The sequence below is a fragment of the Meleagris gallopavo genome, chromosome 3 (assembly GCF_000146605.3).
Source record: "Meleagris gallopavo isolate NT-WF06-2002-E0010 breed Aviagen turkey brand Nicholas breeding stock chromosome 3, Turkey_5.1, whole genome shotgun sequence".
NCBI classification, from domain to species: Eukaryota; Metazoa; Chordata; class Aves; order Galliformes; family Phasianidae; genus Meleagris; species Meleagris gallopavo.
In genome coordinates, this window is record NC_015013.2 from 53102233 (window position 1) to 53122966 (window position 20734).

The 20734-nt window shown below is 38.5% G+C and overlaps 1 long non-coding RNA gene across 1 annotated transcript; it reads left to right on the forward strand.

Annotated features, from left to right (window-relative positions):
- Nucleotides 1-5436: 5436 nt before the first annotated feature.
- Nucleotides 5437-18840, forward strand: LOC109367002. The gene is made up of 2 exons (XR_002113730.1): nucleotides 5437-5536; nucleotides 18620-18840. It is a non-coding gene; the product is annotated as an uncharacterized LOC109367002 (long non-coding RNA).
- Nucleotides 18841-20734: the final 1894 nt, after the last annotated feature.

Below are 20734 nucleotides of genomic sequence, written 5' to 3' on the forward strand. Positions count from 1 at the left end.
GGAAAACTTCCTCCTAATATCTAACCTAAACCTCCCCTGTCTTAGTTTAAAATCATTCCCCCTTGTCCTATCACTGTCAACCCATGTAAACAACCATTCCTCCTCCTGTTTATACGTTCCCTTCAAGTACTGAAAGGCCACAATAAGGTCTCCCCAGAGCCTTCTCTTCTCAAAGCTAAACAAGCCCAGTTCCCTCAACCTTTCTCCATAGGAGAGGTGTTCCAGCCCTCTGATCATCTTAGTGGTCCTCCTCTGGACCCAGTCCCAGAGCTCCCTGTCCTTCCTGGACACAGTACTCCAGATGGGGCCTCACAAGAGTTGAGTAGAGGGGCTTTTCATTTAAAAGCATGTAGTGGCAGGATGAAGGGAATGGCTTTAAGCAGGAAGAGGGTAGATTTGGACTAGATATTAGAAAAGAACTCTTTGCTTTGGATGGTGTGAGACATTGGAATAGAGTGCTCAGAGAGGCTGTGGATGCTCCTACCCTGGAGGCATTCAAGGCCAGGCTGGATGGGGCTTTGAGCAACCTGGTGTAATGAGAGATGTCCCCACCCATAGCAAGGGGATTGGAACTAGATGATCTTAAAGGTTCCTTCTAACCCAAACCATTCTATGATACTCTGGTGGTGTCTGCTTGTTCTAATGAATGGAAAAGGATTTTAGAAAAATTGCATTAATTTAACAAGCAGAATTACCCCAATGATCATCATGTTACTAGTGATTCATCCCAAGGTGGAAGCTTGAATAGGGCTGATCTGTACATGTAAAATTGTTTTCAGATTCTTTGTTACTTCACTGGAGAGGAGGTGGGCCTCCATAGAGGGGACTTTGATCACATCTTTCATACCTACCTGTGTAATTTTTCATGCTAAAGGAGCATTTAGTAGCCACTGTCGCACTCAGTGTTGCTTACTATTATGCAAGCTGAAAATATCTGAGGGCTTTACAGTGCTGACAAATGCCAACACGCACCCTATAAAGTGGAACTGGACAGCTGAATGTTGCAGAAGTTATTTACTAGTTAACTTGGAAGTATGGGTAGAGATCTGTCATTGCTTTGAAAAGAAAAAATGAGTCCAAGTGCCCAGTCCTGAGATGAATACATGTATTTGTGTAATCCTTAGTGTTTTGAAATATGTGGAGTAATGTGTACGAGGAGATAACTTAATCAAAGAGATGCTTATGTGTTCACAGCTCTTGAATTTGGATGAAGCCCAAGAAAGTAAGTTTAGATTAATTTAATTTTATGAGGTTATTTTCAGTAATTGCTCTACTAAATTAAAACTTCATTACGTGAACACAGGAAGAGCTCCAGCACTCCAAAAAGATTGAAAATGGCTTTTTAAAACTCACCCTACTTATTAATGCTCTTTTTTTCCCTTCTATTAACCTGACTGGAGTTGGAAGCTGGGGACCAGCAATATGTCTGTTCCAGCTGTGTTACGTTTTGGATAGTACTTGTTGTGTGATGGTGCAAAACATTTGAAGCTTGCTGTTTGTTTGTGCAAACCAACAGCCACAAGGAACCAAGCCTTTAGCCCAGATACAGAGCTTTCTTTTGGTCATCAAACCCTTAGTGTGGATGTTGTTCAACGTGGGCAGCAGTGGCAATGCGTATTTTAAATGAGTAGTTCAACAAGCTCACATTTAATAGGGAAGTGGTGCATGAATTTCTGCTTGTTAAATATGACTGCCTTAAGGGATTAAAAAAAAAAGCCACCAACATAAAATAGTTAAGAGTTGCATGATTAAAAATAAAAAGGTTTTGACTGGTCGAGATTCTATCTGAGCTGTTTGGCTTCACTGAGCAGCCTTTTCATTAACTTTTTTACCAAATGCATTAAATTTGCTTATGATAAAACATTGTTTTGGGGTCAAATTTGAAGTGCTGGTTAGTAAGGTATGCGTCTCAGATTATAGCTTTTGTCATTTAAATACAGACCATTGGCTTCCTTGAATACAAAAATCAGAATTAGTAATCAAAATACATTTTCGGATTTGAGATAAATATACACCAGATGGTGGGTTTGTCATCTAGGAAAATTAAGTGTGTTATAAAGGCTAGATATGTGTAAAAAAGGGAACTGGATATTTTTAAAAATAAAACAGTAATTGGAAGTGTTGCTCTTTTCTAAGCAAGGAGTTTGGTTTTACACTGGAGTTGGCACCTGCTCAGTATCACACTCTGCTTCCAGTGAGCTTTGTGTGGCTCTGTTACCTTTCCTCTGTACAGCCAAGAGTGAGTCTGTGTAGTTCATAGTATCTCACAGTGCGTACATGAACACTTTCAGCAGTGTGGGCACCTGTATTGTATGAGAAGAAATTCATAGATCTCAAGTGTCGTTGTCTTAAAAACTGCCAAACTTTCAAAAGAAAGCACGTTTTTTTTTTTTTTTTTCTAGTTTCTTTGCTTTAAGTGTAGTGGAGTTCATTCTCCTGCGTTTGGAGCAGTATTTAAATTTCTTTTTTTCATATCTACTTTTTAAAAGAAATGAACCATAAACAGCCAGCTCAATTGCTACATAAATTCCTTTCGTGCATGGCATGTCCTTGAACTGTATTTTCCTCGTTTCACAGTGTATGAAACAGGCAAGGGAACGGCGGGGGAAGGCAGTTCCAGTGACCAACTGAGAACATCTCATAAATGCATTTTTTTGTTTGTATTCTATATCCTGCAAACAAGCAGATGCAAAACGCATAATGTTTGCAGTTTAAATAATTTAAACTGCATTTGGAATTGGAATTGAAGGATGAGTATTAATAAATATCAATTTGTTTTTATCAGCATGAATGCCTGCGAGGGAAAGACATGATTTTATTCTTTATAGACCCTGTGATAACTGTTGTTCTAATACAGACATGATTAGCAAATCAGTAATGAAGTGTCAGATAGCTTCCCTGGCAGATACATCTGGCCTGAAACAGTGTTTTTTGTTTGGTTTTTTTTTAATTCTTGCTATGTGCCTCAAAACCAGGAACTTGCTTTCTTTCATGCTACAAAGTGCTTCTGCCATAGGTGAAGTAGGAGTTGGGCTTCCAGAAGAGTAGGGACTGACTAGGCACAACTGCAACCCTAATCAGGAAAAGTGGGGAGGAAAGTCCCTGGGGACTTTCAAGGTGAGGCTGGATCAGGCCCTGGGCAACCTGATCTAGCTGTGGTGTCCCTGTTCATTGTAGGAGATTCAGATTAGACGGGCATTGAAGGTCCCTTCCAACTCTAAGGATTCTGTGATTGTGGTTCTAAATTACACTGTGAGCTGTTTTTTTGTGCCTTAAGCATTATAAGAAAATGCATTTCTTTGAATGCTCTTTGTGGAAGGAATGAAATAGAGTTTTGGAATGCTTCTACTGAGCAGTTTTCTTCCACCAGAAATGTTTTTCAGCTACTAGCTCTTCTGTTTATTGCTGTAGTCCAACTCTCTGTATAGAGCTCAGTCTCGGACTCAAGCAAGCAAACTCCAAATGCATGTAGCTGCTGTATTTTCAAGTGTAGCTGAAGTGAATGGTGTCCTAGTATGGCTTGGGTAGATCATGCCGAGTATGGCAGTCTGGCAAGAAGAAAAACTGGGTGGGCAGGTTGCTGGTGTTTGTAGAGGCTTTTTGTCCGTAGCTACTGGAGTGCAGTAATGCTTGAATACTCAAGTTTGAGGTAAGTGTGGCTGAGCAAAATGTTAACAGCAGCTGATCAAGTTGTCCCGTACAAAGTTGTGCTTGACTTGAGCCTGCTGCATACTGAAGTATCCATTGCATTTTCCTGTATTATGACTCTGTGTTTCATGATTCTTGCTGAAAGCAGTTCATGTTGTTAAGCTTTTTGTGAGTTCTCTGGACCCCAAGGTTTCTTACGTATTTTTGTCGGTATTCTTGCTTGGTACAGCAAGTCCTGTAGCTTTTTGAGAGAGGGTTCTTTATTTTGGGAATTTGGGGCTCCTCTGGAAGATAGTAAATTAGAGTTTTTCCTCTTCCCAGAATCCCCTCAGCTGTAGAAGAGGCTGCAATAATGTAAACCATGTAACTTCCATGAATCATTCTGGGTAAAGCATGGCTCTTAAATTTGAGTATCCATTCTGTGGTCTTTTCTACTAAGGTGTTTAGCCATGCTATCTACTAAGTCTTAAGATAGTTACGGTTTTGCAAATTAGATAGTTGGTTAACTAGAAAATCAGCTGAGACTGATAATTTGTTTTTATGTAGCCTGTTGATTTATCTGCAGGTGAAATGGCTGTTAGTAATTTCTAACCATAGATTTTTAGTGTTTATCCTTTTCAGCTCCTTGTTGGTTTTCACAGGTGTGAGTCCACCCAGTTTCTCATTTGCAGCATCAGCTTTACCATGCTATGTGAACTACATTCTAAAATAATAACCCCATTCATATGCACAAATAACGTGGTCTTGTGCTCCCTCTTTGATTCCTAAACCAAGTTTACCTAAGGACACATTGCAGCTTAGTGGGAGCCCTTATTAATATACTAAATTGTTCTTGTAGTGGGGAAACTTAGTGTTAAGGAAATAATAATGTATTTTTTAATAAAAATAATTTGTTTGAAGCCAGAGAGAAATGCACAAATACCCGCATACTGTCCTTAAGTTCATGGCAACAACTGAAGGACATCTTCTATGACAATATTTTTTGTTTTAAGATGATAAATTGATGTACCTTGGATTGGAATCCAAGGGGTAGGAATTGCTTTAGTGTTACCTTAAATGTGTGTGGTTTAGATGCCACTCCTCTGCTCCTCACCTTGGGAATGCCAAATTAATTCCATCTTGGAGAGTGTTCAGACCACTGAAACTGCACACTTGACCCAGCTTGTGAAATGAATCACAGGGTCAAGTATGGGTAAAAGAATATTTCTGTGATCACTCCTTGCCAACAGACAAACAAATCTAGGACGAAAAACCCAACCTGTTATAACTAGTGGTTGCACTAAACCATTTGGGATGTTTGTTTCAACTTCAGAACTGTCTGTATTAGCTGTCACGATAAGTGCAGAGAAATTGGGAGTCTTTCTTTACAATCCTTGTGTAAAGATTGAGACACAACTAAAAACTTGAGGGTTATGGACTCCCAGATAGTGGAAAATGTTTTATTGTGTGTACTGATTCTATATTCCTGATGAAATGTGGTTATCCTCTGGAAAGTGAAAAACTGGGAGAGCTAATCTGTAAGATGTAATGTTACTGTATGTTTCTGTCTTTAAGGGCCAAACTATATGTATTCCACCACCCTGGAGGTGTTCAAGGCCAGGCTGGATGGGGCTTTGAGTACCCTGATGTAGTGGGAGGTGTCCCTGTCTATAGCAAGGGGACAGAACTAGATGGTCTTAAAGCTCCCTTTCAACCCAAACCATTCTATGATATTCCATTAGTCCTATGGTTTCTCACTTGGCAAATATGATTATTGGCAAAACTGAGCATTTCTTCCTTCTCTTCAGGGGAGGGCTGGCTGAGAGGTTATGTCGACTGCAGAACAGAGAAAGATCTGCTATTAGCTTTTGGAGACATCAGTGCATTTCAGATGCTAAAATCCCATCAGGTAAGAAGCAGCATACACATGTAAAAGTACATGTATGTATGTGAAATATAAACACATGTATGTGAAAGTACATATATGTATATATGCATGTGGCCTACATAGGTGTACTACTGAAGTTTATAATTTGATGTTGCCTGAATTGGGCTTAGTGTTTTCTTGATGCTTTTGAGTTTGCAGTGTCCCTGTTACGAAGACATTTAAATGTAAAGGTAAAAGTCTTCTTTTAAGTATCTTCCATCTACTAGATTCTTTAGAACTGTTTGCTTTCCAACACTTGGGAAAATGGTTTTTCTAGCAGTTGTTAATACAAGTCAAGGTTTATTTTATGGACGTGCATTTCTTTTGTTTTTATAGAATCATAGAATCACAAGGTTGGAAATGACCTTCAAGATCATCTAGTACAACCATCCTCCCATAATGTCTTTATAGCCACTTCTTCCTCTTTCCTTGACTTTTTTTTTTCGAAGACACCCATGTTCATGGGTAATTTCTGTAACTGAGGATGACGGCAAACATAGACAAACGAACACAACTGTGAAATGGAGTGTGAAACATAACTATAGGGATGCTCTTCCCAAAAAGAAGGGGTAGGAGTTAAACTAAGTAGTTCTAAGTGACCGATAGCACCATCTTTCAGTAATATTTCATAGGAGATAATAGATTCATAGAGTCTCAGAGGCTTTTTTTATCAGTTTGTATGTGACTGTAGGATACAAAATGTCAAGCTTTTATTCTTTATTAAGCCCACTAATTGTTTCTGAGCATGTTCCATTTGTTTTTCAGAAAGTCTTCTGGTCTTAATTTGAAAACATGCGGATAAGGGAATCTATCATTTGCCTTGAGAGTTGTCCTTAATTCCACTCAAATTTTTTGTTTGTTTGTTTCCCAAATCTGGGTTTGTCTGGCTTCAGTTCCCATCTTTTGTTTTTCATAAAGCATTTCTCCATTGGATTCATGAGCTCTTTAGTATGTGGCATTTTCCCTCTCTGACACTTGCATAGCAAAATCATGCTGCTTCATAAATTTCATAGACTAAGCAGGGTAAGCTCTTTAAGGCGTTCTAGAGTTGTTTTTCTTCAATCTTCAAGTGATTTGCATGGCTCTTTACTGCACATTCTCAAACTTTTCACAGAGTCTTAGAATTGAGGGCAGCTACTCCGTATGTATCCTTTCAGTGTTAGTCTTGTCAAAACAGAAGCTCGGCTTCTGTCCTCTTCTAGGCCTCCTGTGTGTTCAAGGCACTTAAGTAAGGACATGGGTCTGGTTTGGTTTTGGTCACAGAATGATTGTCTGTGATTCCATAACTTCTGCAGCTGTTGATTTCTGAGATCAAGTCTCCATTCTCCAGTTACCATTCATTTCTTTTACCTATCCAAAGGAAAGTCATTGATGAAACAATTTTAATAGTGTTTACTCTCAAATCCTCTGGGACTGCTGTTGTTTAATTGTGGCTTTCCACTGATGAAAAGCTCAAACTGCAACTTATAAAATTAGTTATCTGAAATATGTTTGGCATTCCACAAAGCGGTATCGGAGAACAAGAAGTGTCATTAGTCAACTCTCTTCAGAACTGCTATGTTCAATATGGTATAGGCATGCTCACTGAAGACTGATCAAGTCTTTTGCAAGTTGTTCATCCTCCACCTGAGTTACTAATGGATAGAAAGTTACTCCCCCATCCTTACAGTGGTATGAGAACATCTCCCTGCTTTTTTTTCTGAAATGAGGAACAAAAGCTGATACTGAATGGCTCTGTCTTCTTAGCAGTTCTTCTTACTGTTCTCTGTGCTAACGGGAGTACATAATGACTAATATTCTTTTTCTCTTAACATCATGTGTGTCATTACAAGAACTTGTTTGGCTGCTCACCAGTCTGCTAGACTTTAACTATTAGGCTGAAATATTTACAGAATCACAGTATTGTAGAGGATGAAAGTGACCTCTGCAGATCTTCGATTCCAACTTGTCAACAAAAACATCTGCCTTTGCTAGATTTTTTTTCTGTCAGAAAATGAGTCAGAATTAGCTAGAATTTTATGAGGAAAAAAGCTATGGAAAAATATGTTGTTCTACTGAAAAGTACACTTTTAAAATTCTGGAGAGTTTATCTTTGGGGTGATTTCATTTTGGGAGAATGTCTCATAAGGCATTTCTGGGATATGCCTTTTGCCGTCATGGTGAAAAAACATAAGAACTTGGGCAAGTTAAAAATCTCTAGGACAAATTACTGCTTCATTTACTCTGCAAGCATTTGCCAGAACTTACAACTGAATTTCTTTAAGGTGCTGAATATGCCATAATTTAGGAATTTCATTTCCAATTACCAATCTTTATTCCAAAACACGAAGAAAATAAAATTCACAATAAAATAGCTGTGATAATATTTGGGGATATTTTTCCATCTAGGCAAAAACTAGCTTTTCATAGTTTTGTTCTTAGAATAGTTGACAGTTTGATGTCACCAGAATAAAATTGATGTTTGGTTTGGCAAGTGTCAGTCTGAATGGTTGAAATTTTAGTAGTGCAACTAGATAACCTTACGATTGCTTCTAGTCTGAAAGTGTGAAATATCAGTAAAGCAAAAGCATACCACTATCATCTTCTTAGATTCATACCAGAGATCTCTTACTAACCTGAGTTTCTTCTTAAATTCATCTCCCTCTCTTTTGCATAGTAATATTTCTAACCCAGGCTGTTTCCAGGACTGCCTCTGATTTCAGCAACAGAAGTAGAGGGAAAAACTTATCAAATGACAAACTGATTGATTTACCAAAGGAATCTGGAGATTAATGTGGAGGATTGAAGTAACTGTAAGAGCTGTCAAGTCATTCTGGGTATTCCGTAGACATGTAGAACAGAAGTTTATCATTAAAGCAAAGAGGAGCAATTATAAATGAGATCAGTTTGAGGTCTTCCTTCCACTTACGTCATCAGGAAAACTGTTTCTGGAAGTATGGGCCATTCTTCTCCCCCTTTTAATCATTTCATGGTATAAAGTGTTTTGCTTTTGTTTTGCTGTTATTTGATTTTCTATTTTATTGATGTCCAAATTACCTCCAAAAAAACCTTTTGGCTGGCTTTAATTTTTTAAAATTCTTTTGTTTGTTTCTTTTGGTAAGTATCCATTGTGGTTTGACTGCCTTTTGGCTACTGGGATGAGGCAGCACCTCCAAAAAGAGTGCTTCTTTGCAGCATGCATTTCTGTATTTTCTGAATACAGTGTGGGGGGAACTGTCTCACTTATGTCAGAATCACTTTGGAGGACAAAAGAATTAGTGTTTTTCCCAGTTAGACAATTTTGGAGTGTTATGCTTGGCAGCCTATCCCTGTATTGGGTTGCTCAAGTGATGGTAGTTTTCTGAAACTGCAGGCAAACATGGAAACAAAGGTATCATACAGCAGAGGTGTGTATTGTGGGGAAGGTATTTACTACTAATTGTGTTCTTCCTGATGGATAATTCCATTTCTGTAATCAACCTAATGCTATCACTGAGGTCTGAAAGGAGAGAGCACAGAAGCTTGCCTGCACTGCGTGGCGTTAGTTGGATGCTTATGTGATTTAAAACTAACAGATTGGCATCAGACTCTTCTCCACAAATCCAGAATTAGTTGTTCTTCACAAGATGCAAAAGGGAGGCTGAGAGGTGTGCAGTTGCTGTAAGAATAAGTCTCTCATCAGTCGAGCTGATGGCTGGAGAATACTGCGTGCAAAGGCTTTTAGACCATTTGCAAGCTTTTTTTTTTTTCCCCCCCAGTGTTCTGTGCTGCAACTTCCCTGTGAAATTTCCTGTTTGGGCAAAGAGATCTGGACAGTTGAGAGAGGAAAATAAAACCCAACCCTTTTTCCTGTCAACATGGGCTGGTTCAATAGGGGTTGCATGATGCAGAAGAAAAAGTAGTGCTCTTCTGAGTTATATTTGGAAGACTCTCCTGTCCGTAGAAGATACAAATGAGACATAAGGCAAACTCACGCAGATTCATTTCAAAAGTAACTTCTGAAAACTTTCTCTGTGTTTTTTTTCTTGCGGTTGCTGTCGAAGCACTTCTTTATTTAAAATACAGGCATGAATTATGAATTAAAGTTCGTGAGATAACTGGTATTCATTGGTCTGAGATGAAGATTTAGGATGAACCAGTGTGATTGGGTTACAATTGAGTGCATTAATTAAGCTAAATTGATACCAAACCCAAACTGTAGGCATTTTTTTCTGAACTGCACCTTCCTCTCTGCTCCTCCTTATGATGGGAAGTGATCCAGTGACTAAAAGCAAGTGTAACGTGTGAGGGGAGGAGAGTGAAGCCTTAAAGCTGAGGACAGGACTTGGTGCATAGTAGTGCATTTTCAGGGAGGCTGAAAGGCTTACAGAAGAGGACATGAAGAGTCACTCTCCCACCTTCCAGTTTGGGTGACTAGTTACAATGTGGGAGAAAAAGATTTTAGCAGCTTGAATGCGATGAGGCTTGCACAAAAATTTGTCTGTGGACAAAGAAAACAAGGGTAGTCCTTAATATAGTTTCCTATATGCAAATTTAGACCATGCAAAATTCTTCTAAAAATACAAAAGCCTGAGCTTTCCTAGTTATTACTAATTCTTTGTTCTTGCTAATTTAATTAGTCTTGAGTTAATATGAACTAAAGAAATGGCAAGTAGCCAAATTTGGTGTGTTTTTTTTTTTTTTTGCCTGAACATGTCACAGCACTGTGAGGGAAAAATCGAGTATGAACTTGTTTGAAAAAGACAAGGATTCTCTGTATTTGTGTTTTCTTACGAGAAACAATAATGGCATGCACGATCACTCTAGCTTATATATGTTCTTATAAAGAGTGTATAATGTTTAAAGCTGGGCCAAATTCAGCAGCCTCTTTTGAGTATAGATGTGGGAAGATTCCATTGTATGCATGCATGGTGTGTTTTTGAGAAACACCTTTCAGAATGGCTTCAGAAGCTACCAGTCCAGGAAGAATAACATATATGGTTCAGAATAGCAACCAGATGGTTTTGTATGGGCTGTGAAAATGTTGGAATCTTAGTGCTGTTTCTTGGCTTTAAACGTTGACTTTTGGATTGCAAGGGTCTGCTTGGTATATGCTGGATTGCTGACTTTGTTATGCCTACACCTGCAGTCTTTTGCATGAGGTGGAACAAAGAGCAATAATGGGTGCCAAGCAAAAGAATGTTTCTTTTCATTTGGTTGGTGCCTGTAATTTGACATTTTATACTTACAGGAATGAAAGTAGAACTTTGGTCTGAACCGAAAATGTAGGCTTGGCTATTTTTCCACTGCAAATAGTAAGTGGTGTCCCAAGGGGGTGTCTAATATCTCAGAATCATGGAATGGCTTGCGTTGGATCATTTGCATTGGATCATCACCTTAAAGATCATTTAGTTCCAACCCCCTGCTTTGGGCAGGATTGCTACTGACTAGATCTGGCTTCATCCAACCTGGCCTTGAACACTTTCAGGGATGGGGGTGGAGGTTTGTCTTTAGCAAGGTCCTTCTAAAGGTAGAATGATTCTGTAATGGAGCTAGTACTGTAGTTCTATGCTAGACAAAAGTTAGATGTTCTTAGGATCAAATAATACCTTTGAAAACAAAAAATAACCGAGGGACTACTATGGGAATTGATGCTAGTTGACTTTATTAAACAAGGCATCAAGGAGTTTTCTTTGTTTACTTTATACTTCCATAATGTAGATCTGATCTGATCAAGCCATGCAGGAATTAACTTTCATTCTTATATGAAGGACTGTTCTCAACGTGAATTGCACAAGATTGTTTTTTTTTTTTGCAGTTAGAAATTTATACAAATATTCAGCTAGGATTAATAGAACACTGACCTGATTGTAATGCCTATAGTTTTTGTAGTTCATACTTGTAAAGAACTTGCCATGTAACTATAAGTGTAACTTAACTTTTCGGCCACAATTTTTAGAAATACCAGTTATATTAGGTTCAGTACAACTCTGCTTCTAAACTGCAGTTCGTATATATAATTTGTGATTGATAACTGAGTGAAAGTAAGTTTTTTCTTAAAATCATTTGTCCTTCAGATATCTTAATGATATCATTAATATCGAGAGCTGTACATCATGACAATTTAGCTGGTAAGAAAAAAATACTGATTGTCCTGTCTGCCTTTGCACAAAACATTTTCTAGCAAATTTTCAATGATTAATATGGCTTAAGGCGTTATTATCCTTCTCCCAGTTCCTTGGATTTTCTTATGAGTTTGTCTTGTGTCTTTTTTTTTCTCATTGTGTTCTTTGGTGCTTTTTTTGGGGGAGGGGAGAAGGAGAACGGAGGTATGTGAAGGGGAAACCCTCTCTACTTGTATGAGTGTTACTATTTAATTTAATTTTAAAGGAAAGTACTGAAGTACTCTTCCTTTGCCTCTTATAATGCTTACTTGGTTTTTCTTTCATCCATATGACTTGCACTGCAAGACTTGTGGCTGAGAAATTTCCAAAGCATTCCTTTCTCTTTCTTTCTTGTTCTGGCTTGGTGTGAAAGCCCACATGTGTACTTACTGGTAGATGTGCATGCTCTTTATTACTGGAGACTTTTTTTTACTATTGCAATAATAATGCTTTCTACTCTGCTATTCCTTATGCTCACATAAGATTGATTTTTTATCAGAATTCTCAAAGGAGCCGAGTTGTGCACTACTTAATATTTTAGTAAACAACAGGTCTTAAAGTCTACAAACAGGTGCTAGTTGTTAGAGATTCTTCATGCTTATATTTCATTGTTTTCATCACTGGTTCTTACTTTGACCTTTGTGAAAAATTATTTCTACCTTGTGTATTGTTGTATTCAGACTGAAGATGGTTGCATCACATCCTTCTATCCTGTGAGTGAGACACATTCCCTGGACCCTGCAAAATTTTTAAATTCTCATGAAAGAATGGAAAAATCCAGAAATTCAGTAGTAAATGCTGCTTGGTTTTGGTTTTCACAGATTTTCTTGAACTTGCTGGTGCTGCTTTTTTTTTTTTTCCTCCCCTTTATTATTATTGTTGCTGTTGCTTCTGTGGAGACAAGTCATCTTCTCCTCCTCTTCCAGAGGGGGAGGGTTTCTATAACAGACAGTGAAAGCAACACAAAGTTCCATCAGTTCTGAGGAATGCCTGGTACTAGAAGCTCTATCTTCTTCCTTTCTCTCTGAACCATGACAAGCTTGAGCTAACATGCGCAGAGACATGTTGGGTGTCCCAGCTAGCACATTCCAATCATGCAGAACACAGTAAATGAACTCCACCCTGCTTTCTCCTCAGAACCTGAGAAGTATTACACATTCCAGTTTGTGCTCCCTATGCATTTATCTTCATTCTGTTGATCTTGTATGGACCACTACCACGGTTCTGTCACTTTTCTATGAAGAGAACCTGTTTCTTATGAGGGCTTTCCATTCAGGGCTCTAGGAGCTATTTTTGGGCATTTGAACAATAATGTTTTAGCAAAATTCACGTGAGCAACATGAAACCGCGTGTAGTCTGTTGATGTCAATATCTGATGTATTTTTCCTCATTATTCCCATGGACCCTGTGCTTGCAGTCTGTCCAGTGTCTCATCAGTGTGTAGTAAAAACAACAAAATATGCGGTCCCCAAGAGGTCATAACTTCTTTTTATCTCATTGATAGTTACAGCATTATTAAAGCAAACTTCAGAGTTGTATTTTGGGCACTGAAGACAATGTCTGAATGTAATTTCATTTTCCTTCTATTTATTATGACTGTTCTCCTCAGTTTTTTTTCCATCTCTCAAGAGTTCTCTTTGGTTGTTAAGAGTGAAAACAGACTAGCTTTCTTCTTAATGCCCCTAGAAGCTGCCTTGGCATGGCCAGTGCATCCTTCGTGTTCATTCAGTGTTGGAGTGGCTCTGTGGTTTAAATATATGCATCTGTAATGCTATTTTGTTAGGCCTGAAAATTGTTGTGGGCCTTCACTCAGACTGTGGAGTAATGCTCAAGTTTTTAAAATGTTTAACATCTTGAGGTCCATGATCTCCAAAGGAACAGAGAATCTTTTATTTTTAATCCTTCTGGAATTCAGGGTAACGTGGAACATCTGCCACATTGTTGTATTAAAACATGTTTTGTTCTTATGGTATATATATACTGAAGGGCAGCATCACTCTGTGTACTGAAATAAAAAACAAATGAAAGGAACTTAGCAGGGTTTGTTCATCTCCCAGATGTCTGAAATAACTTCATGGATGAACTGAGCTACCTCATGTCCAGGTTTCACATTGGAGTGAGAGACCAATGTCCCAGAGGTCATCTAAAATTAAATAATTAACTAGAGACATGAGAGCAAATTTGCTAAATGGACAGACCCAAAATTCACCTAGTTTAGAATCCTCTTTCTGGCAGTGGCAAGAGCTTGCTGAATGCCTAGGAAAAATAATACTTCATGATATCTCTCCCAGTGTATTATCTTAACTTGCACAGATCTCTGATTCGAGGTCTTTCTGATCCAGAGAGGATAACTACATTCTTTGTTGTTCTGAATAACTTTTCTCCTTCTACCAAGAAGCTGCTATTGGTTGCTTTTGTGAACCTGTGATCAAAAGAGCTCCATATTATAAGCACATATGAGGGCTGCTCTGAAAGTAGTGCCTCCTATTTTATCATGTTGTCCCATGACAGCAGAGGCAGATGATGGTGGTATGGCAGTAAAGGTTGAACCTTCCCACCAACGTTTTGTAATGTTTTGTTGCCATGTGAGAGATGACAGCAGAGGGGGGCAGCCTGACACTATGGTGTCTGACATGGGAGTGTGTATAGAGCAAAGGTATGGAACTGAATTCTTCCATGCTGAAAAAATGGCATCTGTCATTAATGCTTGCTGAATGTTTATGGTGACCAAGCAGTGGATGTTGCCACAGCTGGGGTGGAAGGTGGTTCATTTCAGCAGTGGTGACAGTGGAGTGAAAGACGAGCCATGTTTCAGGTGGCCATGCAGATTTTTGAGTGCAGCATGCACTCAATAATGAGATGTTGATGACCTGTTTGCCTGGTTCTGGATGCTTTATTCGTCTGTCTCTGAGGAATCTGAAGATCATTCCACCTATGTGTTCTGAAGGGGCCACGCTGCATCTCCTTATGCTGGGGATACTGACTGCCTTCTTGTCAGAGCCAGCTCTTGCCTGCAAAGTGAGGGAAGCCCTTGTCAATAATTGAGAGGCTTCTCCAGAGCTACTTCCCTGCTTAAAAGGCTTGTTCTTACCACCAGTCAGCATGTCATGCTGGTTTCACTAGGTCTGCACATTTGTGAGATCTGGAGGAATTCATTTGTTTCATCACAGTTCATCTAGCAATGGTTTCCATCCAATGATTGACACTTATCATGATGAAGCATTCTGCAAAGGGCTGATGTGATGTTTCAGGTGAAAGCTGACCCAGCTTATCATTGGTACTTGATTTTTTTTTCTTGTTGGTCACAGGAGGACTTGGTTGCCTTTTGGATGACTTACTGCTATCATGTTGCATCTGTTTGTGTAGGTTTCTGGTCTTGATGCAAATTGTTAGCATTCAGGGAGTGTTACGAGCTCTGATGGCTGATTTCCTCTCCTTTTAAATGGTGCCATTTAGAGGAAGCAAGTTGTACAACCTAAATGCACCTTCAAAGTCCATACTCAACCAGTTATGTCAGTACTTTTCTCTCCCTTCATGACATCTCAAGCTATATGTATCAGGGATTGACTTTACACTTCGTGCCCCTGCAGTGAATAAAGCATCTGGGTCCAGATGCTTCAAATGACCCTTAAGTCTGTATGAGTGAATGTCTTCTAACTTTTCCGCAAACTGCATGGAGACTGCTGCGAGGTGCTGTTGGAAAGGCATCTGGCACCAAAGGTGGACTTTGTTAAGCAGTCCTCGAATTGGTGCTTGAATGAAGGATTTTTAAATGCATCCAGACAGGTGTGTACTCACTCTTTGTGAATGTGCGCAGTGACTTTCCTTTTAATGGGAGAAGAAAGGTTACCTTCATCTGAATAAATTGAAGTTTTTGAAATGAGCATTCCATAGGTACATGTAGTTATTATTCCTTCTCTGGGTCCCAAAGAAGCTTCTCAAGGACAGTCCAACGTGGACATTATAGGGGATGAGAAGTAATTGGATACTATTTGCAAATATACAGCCTCAAGGTTTAGTCAAACTCAATTAATCCAGCCTGGTTGGTCTGTCATTGGAAAGAGCATTTAACAATTGTCCTTCTGTCCCTTCATGCCCTCCCCTTTATGTTGTTCATCTCTTCTTTCCCTAGTATCCGCTCTTATGCTTCAGTGACTTTATTGTTAGCAGGATTAGCTCACTAATTTTTGGAAAAAAGTAGCGGTGAAGAAGGAAATCTGTGTGCTCTAGGCAGCAGAGTAAGGCATGAAGAAATATGCAGTGTAGGAATGGCAGGGCTGCACCGCAGTTACTGTTCAAAAGTTTTTAATATTGGATCCTGCCATGAAAACCATGCATCTGAAGGTTTCAGTTTCTTAGATGTAATTGTTTTGTGAGTGAAATGAAGGGAATTTATCAAGTGAGAACTTCTGTGAATTATCCAAGGGTGAGAGAGGACACTGCAAAACTATAAGGTGAGGTTTTCACACAAGTGAACAAACAAGTAAACTCCTCTAGAAGCTGTAGAAATTGCAGTGATCCAGCCCATCTCCTCACCCACAAATTCTCCCTTCAGTTTGCAACCACACATTTGATTTATTTTTGATTGGCATAACAAAGCAGGAGCCAAATGAGTTGAAAATAAAGCTACATTCTGAACTTTGATGTTTCATCGCGTGCCAGGAATTCAAAAAGTTTTGCTATGTTGTTCGAGAAAGCATTCTATCATCAGCAGTAATAATAATTTGAGCAATTAAATTAAGCTATCTCCATGTATCTAAATAAACAAATAGATTGTGGTTCTGCAGAGTGTGCACGTGTGCCAAGTTTGAGACTTGGATTGTTGTTGAAGTTGTGTTGCTTTTACTGCATAGGCATTCTGCTTCATTTAGTATCAGCTTCTAGAGTTTGGGCCAAGTTTGGCTTGCGAGAGATGCCGGTGTCCTTGTAGGGCTTTTTATCCAAGATCCATTAAGGAGTTTTTTGTATAGATGAAGTTTTTGATATGCCTAGCATTTTTAACTGTTTTCTAATCTGGCATATTGTAAAGAAAAGTGTTAAGTTGTCATTCTGTTTTACAGTGATTTCTTCAAGCTGGTTTATCAACTAATTAACGTTACACATACATCATTGATCAGTAAGAATTGTCATAAAATTTTGCACATGAGAAGTGCATTGTTCAGAGGTGATGAAAAGGTCTTGGATGTTTTTATATATATATTTTTGAGACTGCTGGTGTGCTTCGTCATTGACGTTGACTTTTTTGTCATTTGTTTTTTAAAGTGGGTGAAAATTTGTATTGTAGAGTATGAGTAGAGGTACATGTTCACCTACTTTGCTTACTTGGGAGGCTGAGATTTTTGTGGTTGGGACAATTTGTTTATGCGTGCCAGACGACTGGGGGTTGACAGAGCACTACAATTGGACCTAGTCAGGCAAAGTGTAATTCAAGTGTGAATATTCTAAATCCTTGCCTTTAGGGATAGAAAACGAGTCCACCCTCACACTGAGCAGTCTGCGCTTAAGCAGACTTTAGCCAGCAGAGTCTTTGGAGGAACAGTGCAGTGTTACAGCTTTCCCTTAGAAGGTGATAGTGGTGAGGTTTGATAGTGGTGGCATCCATCTCTCTTCATCAGTCGATCTCAAAGTACTTGGCAAAAAGGATCTGGCAAAAAGCATTAGTTCTCTTACTCCTGCTCTGCAGCTCTGGAGAAGGAGGGTCAAGCTGTAACGATTTGGACAGAAATGGCTGACATATATTGCATGGGGGAATTCCTGAAGGAACCTTTTATCCTGCTGGAAAATACCAGTCCATGAGAAACAATGCTTTGCAGAAACATGTTGCGTGTGATGAAAAATTGGCTTACAGAAAAGTGGTTTTGAGAAAACTTCGGTTTTATATTTCAAAATGATTTTATTTCAGTTCTAGCATAAAATGTAATAAAGACATGGAAATATGAAATGGGCAAAATATATATATGTATTTTATAGAATTGAACATATTAAATAAATTTGAAAGGATTTAGAACCCAGTTTCTTTGGTTTGGGGTTTCCTATGGGGTTGGGTCATTAGTTTGTTCTTAAGTTTCTCATAAACTTAAACTAAAATATTTTGACTTATTTTCCAATAAAACATTCACAATTGTGAAATGGGCCTTAAAATAAGCAAGTAAATCGCTCTGCTGTTAAGTTCCAGTACCATGTTCACAGTTCCGCCCCTGCTTCTTCTTTGCTGTGGGAAGATGATAATTTATATCAGCTGTTTTTCTTGGGATACTGTGTTTTTTTAAATGCAACTTGTGAATCAAAATCAGCAGAATTGGGATACTGCTGCTCCTATTCTATAGCATCGTGCCTTTCCCCACTAATGATAGCAGCGTTTAGCAGGTGGACAACAACACCAGTGATCAGAGTGCAAATTGGAGTGGAGTTAGGTGAGAAAGAGAATAAATCTTACATGAAAGGAACAGACCCATGTCTGTCTGAGTAGATCTGTGCAGACTGCAAAGGGAGCTAGAAGTAATTTTTTAAATAGACAGAAGTGCATAGAATCAAACTGTGGGAATGCTGGTATATGTTAATGTTGCTTCTCTCCTGTTTGCAGACTGATAAAATGGATAACCAGTTTTGCAATAGCTGCTTTTAGTGTGTGTGTGTGTATATATATATATATATATATATATATATATATATCTTAGTCTGTGTTTTTTCACATTGTCTCCGAATATGGAACACTGCTTTTAGACTCTTTGTACTTAATGGGTGCTGTCTTAGATTGGAGGGCAAATACCTCCTTACCTTTAACATGGTGTGATTGCTTAAAACTTCATTTAGGTGTGTTATGCTCATGTGTGGCTTTTTTGCAGATCAGAAAGAAAAGGAGAGTGCAGAATATGCATCTTCGTTGTGCCAGAATTTTTCTCCTTATCCAAATATTGCATTCTTTTTTTTTTTAAATTTGCAGATAAATCTGGTGTTTTAATTGTGAAGATCTTAGAAATGTTTGAGGAGTGTATGATACAAGTTGCCATCTGCCAGCAGCTGGAAGAGTCTCCTGCTATCATTTCATCCAAAGACCTTGTCATCAATACAAGAGAACCAATAATCAAAGTCCTTTTTGCAAGAGAGACAGCAGCTCATCTGAAGAGTAGGCCACAGGATGTCATCCACATCTATCCCCCATGGTAAGTAGAGAGAGAACTAGTCAAGCTTCTGTAGCGCTGCAGAATAAGGGGGCTGCAGGTACTGTGCTCATACTGCTGTAGAAAAGAGCTTGGAGGGTGTGGAACAGAGCAGTCTTGTGGTTGCTCATCTGTCTCTGCCCGCCTGAGAGGCTTTGATAGATACCTTAAAGATAGCTGGGATAACAACTAAATGTGTAATGTAATGCCTTTGGTGTTGCTTGGGGCTTCAGTTTGACTTTCACTTAATATTTTTGTGTTTTGAGTGATAGAAGGGCATGAGCAATGTCTTATCAATGATAAGGCCAATAAAGTACATACTTTCTCATTGCAAAGTAGTTCAGGAATGCTCATCTGTTGCTGTTAGTGTGGGTACGTTTCAGTGGACAAGTCTGTGTTAACTGTATAGCAACTCAGCAAAGACAGTGCCAGCTCAAATAAATGAAAAAATAAATGAGAGATTAACACTGTTTTCTTATTAAATCAGTAAACAAACCTTGATGTTTCACAATGCTGCTGCTGTCCATGTCTTCAGTTCTCCAAATCTCTCTTCAGAGCAACTAGTTAACCTTTTTTTCAGAACTCTCTAAAATGTGTGGTCTAGCCTTGTGACTTTCCTAAACTGGGTTAGTTTCCTGGTTTTAAGGGGTAGCATAGAGTGGTGAGATTTGTAGTAAAGTAACTAGTTGTTAGCACCTGTAGGTGGGAAGGTCTGAGTGTTTAATGAAAAAAAAAATCAATAAAACTTGTAAGTGGGGATATTACTTCTCTCTCTCACACACAAATTATTAAATAGGAGATACTTTTCTTCTAATGGATCAGCATTCATTATCTGAAGGTTTTTAGCTTTTTTTTTATTTAAAATTTTCCTATTTTGCAAAGATCTGTATTTTTTTTTTTTAAGCTCTGAAAGCTATCTTAAGATAGCTACAAATCTTTTCTGGATTCCCTAACTTGTAATTTCTCATTTGTTGAAAGAGAGCCAGAAATTAAAGGAATATATATAATGTGGAATTCATTGTGGCTACAGATGCAAGTGCTGATAGGTGAGATGTAAATAGGTCAGTAGCCAGAGGAATACAGCTGAATAGAAATAAAATGCTTCTCTGATGTGTCACTTTTTTTTTTTTCCTTCCAGTCCTCAAGGTCCTATTGTTTGGTCTCATTTCCCTTTTCTTTGGAGCTTCCTTACATGCTTTAAACTTGTTTTTGTTTCCTGCTACTTTCTTATTATGTCTCTCCCTACTGATTTCTACCTTAGTTACATTTTTCTCTTCAGGTTATTTCTATACCACAAGACACTGCCTCGAAGCTGTATCTTTTTATGGAGATCTTGGACCTAACAAAGATTTCAGTAACAGCAAAGCTATTTTAGTTAGGATGTGACTGAAATTGTTTTTTCTTTTACTGAACAGTTGCTAGTGGTAAATTTGCCATGTGTAAGTCTTGAGTTGCTCTAGGTTATTCCTTGTGTGCTTGGGGAAGATGCAACTCTGCATTGATAAAATCCTTTACAGACAACAAGCATCTATAACGGTACAAGTGTAGTATTCTCATTTGTTTGAAAAATGTTCTCAGGTGCTGTGGATATAAAAACTCATTCCTGTATATATATATAAAGAGTATAAAGTGAGATTTCATGGGAAAACTTCATTGCTATACCACTTCTTGGAGTGTTTTTCTGCTTGTTTGTTGGTTTTCTTAGTAGGATGTGCTTTTAACGTAAGCCAAGGGTTATTTCATAAAAGCAGAAAGTTTTGGCATGGGGCATGTCTGAGTCTGCAGAGTTGCTTTGAGTGCTCTGAAGGCCTTTTTTTACTAATCAAATAGGGACAAAATTTCATGATATCTTATCTTTAGTCCTGTTTTCTATTGTTTAGGCATTATCTGAATGTCAG